This window comes from Esox lucius, chromosome 11 (assembly GCF_011004845.1).
Source record: "Esox lucius isolate fEsoLuc1 chromosome 11, fEsoLuc1.pri, whole genome shotgun sequence".
In the NCBI taxonomy this organism is placed as follows: Eukaryota; Metazoa; Chordata; class Actinopteri; order Esociformes; family Esocidae; genus Esox; species Esox lucius.
The window spans coordinates 51,780,942-51,793,441 of NC_047579.1; the positions used below are offsets into that span (position 1 = coordinate 51,780,942).

Consider the following 12,500-nt stretch of genomic DNA (forward strand, 5'->3'; position numbering starts at 1 on the left):
ACATAACACCCCTCTGCTATTAGCTCTGTGCTGGGGTAACCCCTTTTCTGGTTGGGTTGTGTGTGTGTGTGTAGAGGGATGGGGGTGTTTTGAGTGTGTGTACTATGTTTGACAGTAAACTACTATACATCACCATAGAGAGGGCAGGCATGTGTGGAGAGAGAGAGTGCTGGAGAGAGAATGTTTTTCAGTTTTTAATTGAGCGATAGAGACTTTGACAGAGAGGGATGGGGGAGACGGAGAGAGAAAGAGGGATGGGGGAGACGGAGAGAGAAAGGGGGATGGGGGAGACGGAGAGAGAGAGAGGGATGGGGAGAAAGAGAGAGAGGGATGGGGGAGACGGAGAGAGAGAGAGGGATGGGGGAAAAAGAGAGAGAGGGATGGGGGAGACGGAGAGAGAGAGAGGGATGGGGGAGAAAGAGAGAGAGGGATGGGGGAGAAAGAGAGAGAGGGATGGGGGAGACGGAGAGAGAGAGAGTATCCGAGCCTGTCCGCTGATCTCCGTGCATATTGCAGGGTTTAGTCTCCACTGAGCACCAGGCTGAGCTACGGAGTTCAGTCAGTTCAGTGACTGCCTCAGTTCAGTGACTGCCTCAGTTCAGTGACTGCCTCAGTTCAGTACACCTGGTCTTCCTACTGCACTGTGCTGGGCTTACCTACCCCTGCTGGAGGGAGGGAGAGAGACGGGGGTGGGAGAAAACGCAAAGTCTAAGAGGTAGATGAGATCAGTCTGCCATGAACAGATCTCCCTCTAGGCAAGAAACCGAACGCCCACACACACACACACACACACACACACACATACACACACACTCACTGACCATTCCCTAACATGAGGAAATTGTCATATTTTCCATCCTCTCTCTTTCTTGGTTGATATGACCATTCTGCTGTAGGAGCTCGGTGCTGTCATCTGATGGAATAGAAGAGCGTTCACACTACAGAACACACACCCACCCTGCATTCACACTAGTGAAGACACACACACACACACACACACACATACACACACACCCTGCATCCACACCACTGCACATTCACAAAGAAAAGAGAAGGGAGCCTTTTTTCTCAGTGTAGCTAGCTAGCGCCTAGTTCTACCAAAGACTAGTGGGTTATTTAACAGCTAGCTAACGCCTGATGCTGCCATAGATTAGTGGGTTATTAAACAGCTAGCTAGCACCTGATGCTACCATAGACTAGTGGGTTATTAAACAGCTAGCTAGCACCTGATGCTACCATAGACTAGTGGGTTATTAAACAGCTAGCTAGCGCCTGGTGCTACCACAGATTAGTGGGTTATTAAACAGCTAGCTAGTACCTGATGCTGCCATAGACTAGTTGGTTATTAAACAGCTAGCTAGCACCGTTATAATGTGAAGGATTATTAGCTTCAACTAGCTACATGTGAGATGCTAGCTGAAGATAATTAGACCTTTTTTATCAGATAAGCCCACATTCTGGTAGATTCACCACAGAAGAGAATCTCTGTCTATCTTTTGTCTTCAGTATTGGAGATATAAAATCGGAAGACTGGGAGAGAGAGAAAAACTCAAGGAATGACAGTGAGGAGAAAGAAATAGAATGAGAGAGACACTTCTAGAGGAAGAGAGAGAAGGTGAGACAGAGGGATAGAGAGAGGAATATAGAGTGGGAGGGAGAGAGAGACAGGGATGTAGAGTGATAAAAGGTGTGAAGTTGAATGGAGGTGGAGAGGGTTGAGCACATATTCTAAAAGCTTTGCCGGAATCTACAAATGAAATCCAAACATTAAAGTCGTTTTCAATGTGCGCCGACAATCAGGGATACAAATAGCACCTTTTTCTGCATACAGCAAGGCGGCCACAGAGCATTTACTCCCCAGCCTCTCTGCTGTTGTGTATGTGTAGGCCTGGAGTCTGAAGGAACAGTCAGCCTGTGAATGTGGGCTAGACTCCCTAATGTCAGCACTGGAAGCCTGCCCCAAAAACTGACGCTGTTCAGGTGTGATACAATCGGCTGATAACTGACGGTGTTCAGGTGTGATACGATCTGCTGATAACTGACGGTGTTCAGGTGTGATACGATTGGCTGATAACTGACGGTGTTCAGGTGTGATACGATCGGCTGATAACTGACGGTGTTCAGGTGTGATACGATCGGCTGATAACTGACGGTGTTCAGGTGTGATACGATAGGCTGATAACTGACGGTGTTCAGGTGTGACCTGAGTGCATGGTAATGTTAGTACCTTGTTAGCGAAAGACCAGCCTCCTTTTGAAACCTTCAATTGAAGGTTAACCTACCAATCAGGTTTGAGCCAAGTCACTGTAAACTTAATCTATTCATAATGAAATGACTAAATGTTGAGTTAAGAACCAATGATATCAGATTCCTGTCAAAAGATTGCCTTCTCATCTCGTTTATTTTGAGGTAATCAACTGATTAAGTACTTATCATATTAAAGTGGTTTGAGGTGTGGGTCTTCGCCCTCTACAGTTTCAGTGAAAAAACTTTCACCCTTTTCCTGTCTAATAAAGCAAACAATTCCTGTAAAAAATATATACATAAATATATATACATGAACAATTTTGTAATATTGAATTGCCTTTAACATGACTCATTTATTTAGTGATAGCATGCAGTTAAAAGTTAACAAACATTAATAGGTTTACTATACAGTTGGTACCTCCAAATCTGGTGATGTCTCCTTCAAAGTCATGCTATGCACATGCTATTTTACAACATGCCAGAAAAAAGAAAGAAAACATGTATCATTAAAGTGTCCTTCTGTTTTCGGGGAAGTGTACCATGATGCCATCACCACTCCTCTGAACACTGTCCTGAAGAAAGGACACATTCTGGTGTACGTACTATCGAAAATAGAGCGGTCCTCTGAGAACAATGACCCACAATGCATCTCACCACAGCCACGCTGGCTACCTGGCTAACCGGGCAGACATTTAACACCTGCTGTTGTTGAAAATTAACGTGAACTCAATGGAAACCTTCTATGTCCGGAGTAAGAGGATGACAACACTGTGCCATGAGCCGGACCCCGTGGAACTAAGACCATATTTGGTGTTTGGGATCTCCGGATCCCTTGGAGCTATGACCATATTAGGCATTTGGGATCTCCGGATCCCTTGGAGCTATGACCATATTAGGCATTTGGGATCTCCGGATCCCTTGGAGCTATGACCATATTAGGCATTTGGGATCTCCAGATCCCTTGGAGCTATGACCATATTAGGCATTTGGGATCTCCAGATCCTGTGGAGCTATGACCATATTAGGCATTTGGGATCTCCAGATCCCTTGGAGCTATGACCATATTAGGCATTTGGGATCTCCAGATCCTGTGGAGCTGTGACCATATTAGGCGTGTGGGATCTCCTGCGAACCAAGGCATTTAATCGGCTTGACGAGTTGTGAGGCATTTCTAATATAAACTGGGTTCCACCTTTTTCATAGAAATCTTTTGAACTTGATTTCGACAGGCCTAGCGTACTGTAGTCGGGTCTGTAGTCGGGTCTGTAGTCGGGTCTGTGGTTGGGTCTGTAGTCGGGTCTGTGGTTGGGTCTTGTTGATTTAATTATTTAATGGAAAGGATTGGGGAAGAGGGTGCTGTGCATTCATCAGCTCCCCATAGCACATCTAGGACAACATTGGCTATAGGTAATAATAGAACAAATCTCCTTGTAGCCTGCTGAATCAGCTATTTCTTTTTTAACATTCGGCACAAATGAGAATGTAGCACGGACGCTTGAATGGATCTATAATTCAGCATTGTCTCAGTGAAGAGTTAGGAGTCTGACAAGCCACCTGAGACGTTAACTTAAATACCAGCTGGAGTGAGGTCTATTAAGCTGATTTTGCAGGTCAAAACGGTCATCTCTACCGATGTACAAAGCCTAATATGACCGGCAACACACATGCACCTCCAAACACTCTCTCACAAACACACACATACACACACACACACGCATCACACACACATACACACACACACACACACATACACACACATGCTGAGTAGACAGACCACCCTGGGGGAATTAAAGCCCCTGATTATGGTGACATTCCCTCCCGTCACCTACTGTTCTGCCACACACAGGAACAGTTGTGTGTGTAGGTGTGTGTGTGTGTGTGTGTGTTTTTTGTGTGCGTTTAGGACCTGTATGTAGGTGTGTGTGTGTGTAATGTAGGCATGTAATAGCGTCCTTCTGAGCTGCAAACTGGACTGACTGATCCAGGGTCGTGTCTGGACTGAACCGGACTGACTGACTGATCCAGGGTTGTGTCTGGACTGAACCGGACTGACTGACTGACTGATCCAGGGTCGTGTCTGGACTGAACCGGACTGACTGACTGATCCAGGGTCGTGTCTGGACTGAACCGGACTGACTGACTGATCCAGGGTCGTGTCTGGACTGAACCAGACTGGACTGACTGATCCAGGGTCGTGTCTGGACTGAACCGGACTGGACGGACTGATCCAGGGTCGTGTCTGGACTGAACCGGACTGACTGACTGATCCAGGGTCGTGTCTGGACTGAACCGGACTGGACTGACTGATCCAGGGTCGTGTCTGGACTGAACCGGACTGGACTGTTCTTCTCTCCATCCCTCTCACCCCATCTCGCTCCCTCTGATCTCGTCTCCCCCTCTCCCTCCCTCTGTTCTTCTCTCCCTTTCTCTCCCTCTCTCCACACCTCCCCCCCTCTCTCTCCACCACTGTCTCTAGTCTTTCTCTCTTGCTGCTCCCTACCCCTTTCTTTGATTAATCTTTCCTCGGTTATTCCATCAACTTCTGGAATTGATTCTTTCCACTTCTCTGTGCCTGGAATATATCATAACTCATGTCTCAGCCACTCTGTAATGAATCGGCCCATGTCTGGCTGTAGCTGTAGTTTTAACAGTGTTCTCAAATTCAGCTCAAACACATGAGAGAATTCTCCTTCTGGCAGCCATGTTGGCAATTGTCTGTCTGTATGTCTGTCTGTATGTCAGCCTGTATGTCTGCATGCCTGTTTTGCTGTCTGTCTATATACATATTGTTATTTTATGTGGAAATGGCATCTAGCCAATAGGAAGAAAACTGTGTTTGTCTCTAGCCACTACGAGAAGGTAGTAGTTCAATCAATCAATCAAATGTATTTATGAAGCCCTTTTTACAACAGCAGTTGTCACAAAATGCTTTACAGAGACACCCGGCCTTAAACCCCAAGGAGCAAACAACAGTATTGTGTTGAATTTCAGTGGCTAGGAAAAACTCCCTAAGAAGGCCGAATTTTAGGAAGAAACCTAGAGAGGACCCAGGCTCAGAGGGGTGACCAGTCCTCTTCTGGCTGTGCCGGGTGAGACATTAAGAGTCCAATTGGAATAATTAATACATTTCTCTGGGCTAAATCCAGAGTATATTTGATTTTAGACTAGGTCAAAAGTATGACCAGGTGGACAAGGACAGGGACAGCAACGGGCCCCCCAAACCAGGTACTCCGCAGGTGTGGACCAGGACCTCATGTCCTCCTAAAATTTTAAACTGGAGGAGACTGTAGTTGATTTATTCTAGTCAATAGGAGAAGGTTGTAGTTGATGTGTTCTAGCCAATAAGAGAAAGTTGTAGTTGATGTGTTCTAGCCAATAAGAGAAAGTTGAAGTTGACGTGTTCTAGCCAATAGGAGAAAGTTGTAGTTGATGTGTTCTAGCCAATAGGAGAAAGTTGTAGTTGATGTGTTCTAGCCAATAGGAGAAGGTTGTAGATGATGTGTTCTAGCCAATAGGAGAAGATTGTAGTTGATGTGTTCTAGCCAATAGGAGAAAGTTGTAGTTGATGTGTTCTAGCCAATAGGAGAAAGTTGTATTTGATGTGTTCTACCCAATAGGAGAAGGTTGTAGTTGATGTGTTCTAGCCAATAGGAGAAGGTTGTAGATGATGTGTTCTAGCCAATAGGAGAAGATTGTAGTTGTTAGATTTGTTCCCAGTACAGCTGTTACACACATGTAGAACATGTGGCTTGGCGGCAGTCTGTGTGTGTGTGTGTGTGTGTGTGTGTCTGTTTGTTTGTGTGTCGGTGCCAAACCCACCATGATACAGCTTGGTTCTCAGTGTCTCTCTCCCACCCTCCCTTTGCCTTGGTCCTTGGGTGATTTTCCTCTCTCTCATACTCCCCAACTGGTGCGGAAATTCCTCTTCCTGTATCCATCGCTGTGGTAACGAGCGGGAGCACGGTCCAGGAGAAAAGTTGGAACCCGGTCAACCATTCAGCCTCAGAACCTCCCTGCTGGATGACCTGTGTGCCTGTGTGTGTGTGTGTGTGTGTCTATGTGTGTGTTTATGTGTGTGTCTATGTGTGTGTTTGTGTGTGTGTCTATGTGTGTGTTTGTGTGTGTGTGTGTCTATGTGTGTGTTTGTGTGTGTGTGTCTATGTGTGTGTTTATGTATGTGTGTCTATGTGTGTGTTTATGTATGTGTGTCTATGTGTGTGTTTGTGTGTGTGTGTCTATGTGTGTGTGTGTGTGTCTATGTGTGTGTTTATGTATGTGTGTCTATGTGTGTGTTTGTGTGTGTGTGTCTATGTGTGTGTTTGTGTGTGTGTGTCTATGTGTGTGTTTGTGTGTGTGTGTGTGTTTGTGTGTGTGTGTCTATGTGTGTGTTTGTGTGTGTTTGTGTGGGGTAGGGTGCTGTTTACTGTAGATAAACATCTGGCTTACCCTGGTGGTATCGATTCTCAACGCTCCTTACCCTTCATTCCCTCCTCACCGTTCTCCCCTCCTCATCCTTCCTCCTTTAATATCCCTCCTCAACGTTCTCCCCTCCTGATCCCTCTTTACTGCGTCTCCCTTCTTTATTATTGCTCACCTGTCTTCTCCCCCCCATCCACTGTCCTTCTCAATCAACTCATAGCATTTAGTTAATCAAGGCCTTTTTACATCATCAGTTGTCAAAAGATGGTTAACACCTAGCCCAAAATCCCACAGAAGAAGCAGGAAAATGTTGAAACACAGTGGCTATGAAAAACTCCCTAGAAGGTCTGAACCTGGGAAGAAACCTAGAGAGGCGTTTGGCTTCGAGGGTTGGGCAGTCCTTTTCTGGCTTTGCGGGGTTGAGATTATATGGGTCCATGACCTTTTATGGCTATATCATTCACAAAGATTTTGAGATGTTTGAACAAAAAGTTCATACGCCTCAGGAGTAAATATAAATGTCAGTTGTTTTTTTCATAACCATGTGCTCTAAATAATCAAAGTGGTGTACATGGTTCAAAAGCTCAATGTAAATGTAGGTTGGCTTTTCTGAGGTGATTGTTTGGCGACCAACATGGCAACATAACCAGGTGTTCTGTGGTTGAGACGACCAGCTACCCTGAGACAAAGCCATGTATTGAGACAACCAGCTACCTTGAGACAAGGCTGTGTATTGAGACAACTAGCTAACCTAAGACAAGGCTGTGTATTGAGAGACCCCGCTGCCCTGAGACAAATCTGTATATTGAGACAACCAGCTACCCTGAGACAAAGCTGTGTATTGAGAAAACCAGCTAACCTGAGACAAGGCCGTGTATTTAGACAACCAGCTACCCTGAGACAAGGCCGTGTGTTGCCCGCAAAGCTCTAAGGAGGTGCAAAACTTGTAATAAAGATCTTGTCACCCGCTGATGTTGAATATGACAAAAAGCCTGACATGATGTGATGCACATTTTAAGGACTGCAGTGGGGAACACCAGTGCCTCGATTCCACTAGTGCCAACCACTGGTGTTTAACCCAAGTCCAGACTATGTTCTGTTTCCATTGACACGGACTGGTGCCAGTCGGCCTGTAGGCCGTGGCCGAGTAGCCCGGCTCTCACTTGGTGCCAAGCCCTGGACTTTAGGACTTGGGGTTTGCGGGATGACACGTTACGTGCTGTTAAAACACTGTATGTTGTACCAGTTAAATAGCGATGTGTATCATTTCCTTCATCTGATCTAACAAACTGATCCCTGATAAAATAAAATAAAAGCAACAGTACAGGGAAACAGCGCTGAGACTGTGACGTTGCCTGCAGAACCTATCACAATATAAAATTAACTCAGAATTCTCCCAAATCTTTCTATTAAATATAAATAGTTTTGACCAAATACTTATTAAACTAAACTATAGACACACTGGATTAGTTGCAGTGTCACGAGTGTTGGTGGAGAAGCCGGTCTCAGGAGTTTGAGGAAGAAATTTGTTTTAGTACTGAGCATAGCATTATTGCTTATTTTATTTTACCATCAGAAAAACATTGCCTTTTATTTTCGTAGCCGATAATCCCAATTGCATTGGGGAAGATGAAATCCAAATTGAACAAGACAATCCAGTGTCTTGCTGTTCATCATCTTGCTGTTCATCATCTTGCTGTTCATCATCTTGCTGTTCATCATCTTGCTGTTCATCTTCACAAATTTGTCAACCCCCGTTTAGCGGACAGGCCACCAGCTATAAATGTATAGTGAAAACAAAAATGTGTCACTAAAACCGAAGCATGAGGAACACTAAAATGGAACTTTGATTGAAAGGACTCAGAGAAAAATATATCTTTCTGATTGAAACCAGGCAATAACTTTCAGGGTCCACATAGACAAAACTTGGGTTTAGTATACCGCTGGAAAGTTTACAGGCCGTTACTAATGTAGTGAATGTGTCCAGGGATACAGAATAAAAAACACAAGCGTTGCTCCAAGGTCCTTGCAGTTCTGTTCAGTGTCTGGCAAAAATGTGCACATTTTGGGAGAAGTACTGTCGTTTTTACGATTATGATCTTGTTGAAGTTGAATTACTGCTGCTGTAAAGACCAGCAGTAATTCAAGTTCTGTTTTTCAGTTAACTCTTGCAAGCATTTAATAAAATGAATATTGGAGTTTTTACTCTCCTCAATCAGGTTGGGAAAGTGGATTTATCAAGCAGCTGTGAGAGCTTTACAATATTGCACAGTATTGTTTTTTCAGGCTAATTGAAGCTCCCAATTCAGTATTCAGTTTTTTCTGCATACATTTAATGACTTTGAATATTGCTTCTCCTCCAGTCCTCCCATGACTCTGTCCCCAGTCCATGAACCCAAGGCTCTGTGCCTCGGAGGAAAGCCAGGAACCGAAGGGGCGGGCTAGGGAGGATAGGATAATAGTGAGGAAGAAGAGAGGAGAGGAAGAGTACGGGAAGGGTAGGTGAGGGAGGAAGAGGAAGGGAAGGAGAGAGCAAAGAAGAGAATGTGAAGAAGAGGAGGAGCAGGAAAGCAGAGAAAAGAGAGTAGCTTCACACCAGCAGGTTCAGTACTGTTGTTGTCCTATTTGGAACGCAATCTGATCCTACAACTCCGGTTCTATATCCCTCTCTCCCTCGTCTTCCCTCGTCTCCCTCTTTCTCCCTCACTCCCTTATCTTCCTCTCTCAGTATCTCTCTCTTTCTCTTTGATGTGTTCCAGAGCAGCTCATTGGTCTGTGTGAAAGGAGGAAATACAAAAAACATTTGATAGGCTGTGTGAGGAGTGGAGGGGATATTCCAAGGCAGTGGTGTCTGTGTGTGTGTGTGTATATGTGTCTGTTTTTGTGTACTCTGGTCAGTATTTCTGTACTGGTTGTAAATCCGTACTAATACAACAGGATCCTTTGACTTCATACGGACATTTTACCTGTCTCCAAAAGGAAGAAGGCTATTTTTCACTTAGGGTTTAGGTTTAGGGTAAAAGTTACAATTGGGGGAAGGATTTCTGGTTATGGACCAGGGGTTAAGATTATGGTTAAGCCTTGGGGTAGGTTTAGGGTTAGGAGAAAACAATTTATTGCTTTGAAAAAAAGTTGGTTGTGCTGTTTTATTTAAAGTAATTTATGTGATATTTTCTATATAATGTATTGTAGTCATTTTAGTGTTATTCTCTATATAATGTATTGTAGTGATTTAAGTATTATTCTCCATATAATCTATTATTGTAATTTTTGTATTATTCTCTAAATAATCAATAGTAGTAATTTTGGTATTATTCTCTAAATAATCAATAGAAGTAATTTTGGTATTATTCTCTATATCATCTATAGTATGATATAGAGAATAATCTTCTCTATAATATTCTCTATATAATATTTAGTAGTAATTCTTATTATTATTCTATATATTATCTATAGTAGTATTTTTAGTTGCAGCTGATTCTGCATTATAGTTCATTAGACACACAAACACACACACACACACACGCACACACACACACACACACACGCACACACACACACACACACACACAAACACACAAACACACACACACACACACACACACCACTGGTAGATTTCATGTCTTCTTCGTCCTTCCTCCTCCTCTTCCTACATGTGATCCTGTCTTCCTGTGATTGTAAATCTCTCTTGCTAACTCGCTCTCTGTCTCTCTTCTCTCAATTTCAATTAAATTAAATTCAAATGACTTTGTTGCCATGATGTAACAAGGTACATATTCCCAGATCACATCAGAGAAAACATGAATTCACTATAGATTAATTGAAGAAAAAACTATAATCAGTAGAAGACCAGCCAATAGAAAATATATGACAGACAAATTATAATAATAAGAATATTATTATGGCAGTAATAATAATAATAATAATGGTAATAATGATGATGATAAACTTAATTACCATAGCATTAGTCAAGTTTGTGGTCTGTCCAAGTGCATTCAACAACAGCCTAACTTGGCATAGTTTTTTGTAGCTAAATAGTTTTCTTCTGTGACTTCTAATTACATACGTTACCACAACCACAACATTTCCACATTTTGAAGACCTCGCTTTCTTGTTTATGTTTCAGAAAATTCATTGATCGGTTGATATTCATTACAAAACAACCTGTTTCGTTGTCTTTGCCTCTTCAGAGAATTCTACCCATGCAGTCCTAAAGGCTTCTAATAGGGGGGGAATCACCAGGTCTGAATGTTAGCTACCACACTGAACCAGGCATGTTGTCTGTTTAGAAAACTCCTTGATTATTCAAGCCATTACTGTTGAGACTGAACGCTGGATTGGCACCACAGGATGTGATCATTTGGCAACTGGATAGGGTTCAGGTTTATTTGCGTTCATTTTAACCAAAAACAGTCTCTGTCCATACTTTCCGTCTCCAACTCCTTCTCTCTCTGTAAAAACAGGGTTTTCTCTGGGCATGCAGGTTGAAGAAATTTTCAGTTGAAAAGCATTTTGTTTTAACGGAATAGAGGATTAGTTGGAGATCAACCAAGGCGTGTTGTGTGTTATTGAAGCTGCGTTGAAGGGCGTTACCACAGAGTTCAACCAGGGGTAATATGGCTATAAAGCGGTCACCATAGAGCTGGGTGAGAGAGTCCACGGCAGCCAATCCAACATTACTGGTGTACAGAGAATAAAGCCGACCAGAGATTCAAACCCTTGTGTTTTGTCAGTCATGGTTTTGAAACAAGCCCTCAGACTTTATATGTATACTGTTCATGCTAGTCAGAAAACAAAAGATGTTGATTCTCTTGATTAGAAAGGGATAACGGAAGGACGGAAAGGCTTTGGTCAGTAAAAACGGCAGCACTCTTACTGCTTAATATTTATAGCGGAATTGATGTCGCTGAGGATCTTCAGTTTTGCTGGAGTACATAAATGGCCAGCTCTGAAGCCTATCTGACCTGAAGGAAGAACACAGTGGGACTCAAAATGGTTATCTGTTTGCTTACCAGACAGTTCAACAACATGAAGGGGTACTGTGTAGAATCCTGCCTCTAAATAATAACATGACATGTCTCCTCCTTGTCCTCCCTCACCAAATGAGACCCAACCAGTGTTTGGTTGTCCAGGGTGGTTTAGGGTGGGAAGGACTGTACTGCGAGTGGATAACAAGATTACAACTCAATGCAAATGAATGGACAGTTTGGCGAGAAAGTTCAAATGAGGAATATGTCAGTCACTCAGATTAATTTAGTAGAAAAACATTATTTGATACATTAGCTGCAAACGTTAACTGTAGATGTGTACTGGTCAATTTTGCCTGCATGTTTGCTAGTAGTACAGTGAATTCTATTACAATTTGGGCCATTTGAAGAGGAGAATGACAGACACAGCTTTCTAAGCTAAACAGAGTACAGATGTGGTGAGAGGCTGAATAGGCCAGTCCAAGGGGCTCTAATAATTCAGGCAGAGAGCTTTTAGAAACAAAATAGTTCATTGATGCCGAGCTGGTTAATGAGGGTCCAGAATTTGAAGCTTCTTCCACTCATTGTTCACCTGAACTGGATGAAATGAGAAGGGGGCGGAGCTCTCGGGTGGCACTCTGTGTAGGCAGAGGCTGGAGGCGGGACTTTGAAGGGAGCAGAGCTCTTCGTGTGACAGGGGCACTGGTGTGGCTGGAGGGGAAGCAGAAGATCCGAATGCCCAGCCCGGCCATAATAAAGTGATTACTGAGGCACTCAGTCACTTGATGTTAGTGCTGGAGGCTGTTTCAGTGCCGGTGTTTGCTCCTGGCCAATTCTATACTGTTTTTTGGGATAATGCTCAATCCA

The 12,500-nt window shown here is 43.5% G+C and overlaps 1 protein-coding gene across 1 annotated transcript in view; it reads left to right on the forward strand.

The window, feature by feature from the left end:
- Nucleotides 1–12,500, forward strand: part of caskin1 (CASK interacting protein 1) — a gene marked incomplete at its 3' end in the record, with an annotated part of 104,220 nt that overhangs the window by 1,736 nt on the left and 89,984 nt on the right. The window lies entirely within an intron of this gene.